Genomic DNA, 1,211 nt, shown 5'->3' with positions numbered 1-1,211 from the left:
ATACCCCAGTTAATAATGAGGAGTAACGAACTCGAGGCCCCAGAACACTTTTCAGAAGTGTGGGGAACACCTGACAAAGAGTTCTATGTTCATTCATGTCATGGAACTCTTCTAATAATATTTTAAGTATATAAAATGAAGTATATAGATTTATGACAGAAATCAATTATACTGAAATATGATTATGAAAATTTTTTTTAATTTCACAGACAGGGGCAGCTAGGTGCCACAGTGGATAGAACATGGTCAGGAGGACCTGAGTTCAAATCCAGCCTCAGACACCTGACACTTCCTAGCTGTGTGACCCTGGGCAAGTCACTTAACCCCAATTGCCTCACCAAAAAACAGTTCTAAGACCCTGAGATAAGGACCCTTGTCCTTAGCCATAGTAAAGCTTCTACAGAGCTCCTTGTAGAGTCCCGAGGCTTCCTTTCCTCATTATGTCAAGTTTTTCCTCATCTTTCAAAGCAAACAATGCCTGATGGCATTGCTATTTAGGAGACACTGCTAGGACACTAATGAGAAGTCCACATCTTCCAGTCCTTTCAAGTTTCAAAAGGTTTCCCCCTACTCAAAGGGGATGCTAGGGGAGTAGACTGAAGCTTTTCTCCTCCCCATCATCAAATGATTCTCTCAAACTGATCTCTCCTGGCTCACTAATGGAATGCTCAGAGTGTGACTATCTAAAACCTATAATGTGTGAGTCTTTTTACCCAATACCAATATATTTCATTTACTTTCATCCAATGTCTTGAACCTCTCTATTCTTTCTTCATTTGACTAACTAGGTTGCTCAGACTTAGTTTGATTCCTTTTAATTGATTGATTGATTGAACAAAAAGAGGTCTTGTTCATCCCTTGTTCCTATGTCTAATTGTTTGATTCATTCAAGAATTCTGGGTCTTCTGCAATTATTGAGTAAGAATATGTAGCACTCCATATATAGTAAGCGTATCTCCCTTCAGAAACAACTGTCATGGAAAAAAATACAGGGGGAAAATAATGTAAGAATCACCAGACTACCTGAAATCCATGGCCAAATAAAAAGCTTGCATACCATATTTCAAGAAATCCATAAATTTAAAAACTACCTGAATCTCTAAGAAACAAAAGGCAAAATAAAAATAGGGGAGAAATCTGTTCACCACTAACTGAAACCCCCAAATGTATAATTCCCAGAATATCATAGCATCTAAGGCAAAGAAAAAAAA

The sequence above is a fragment of the Dromiciops gliroides genome, chromosome 1 (genome assembly GCF_019393635.1).
Source record: "Dromiciops gliroides isolate mDroGli1 chromosome 1, mDroGli1.pri, whole genome shotgun sequence".
Classification (NCBI taxonomy): Eukaryota; Metazoa; Chordata; class Mammalia; order Microbiotheria; family Microbiotheriidae; genus Dromiciops; species Dromiciops gliroides.
Note: the sequence above shows the minus strand (reverse complement) of the source record.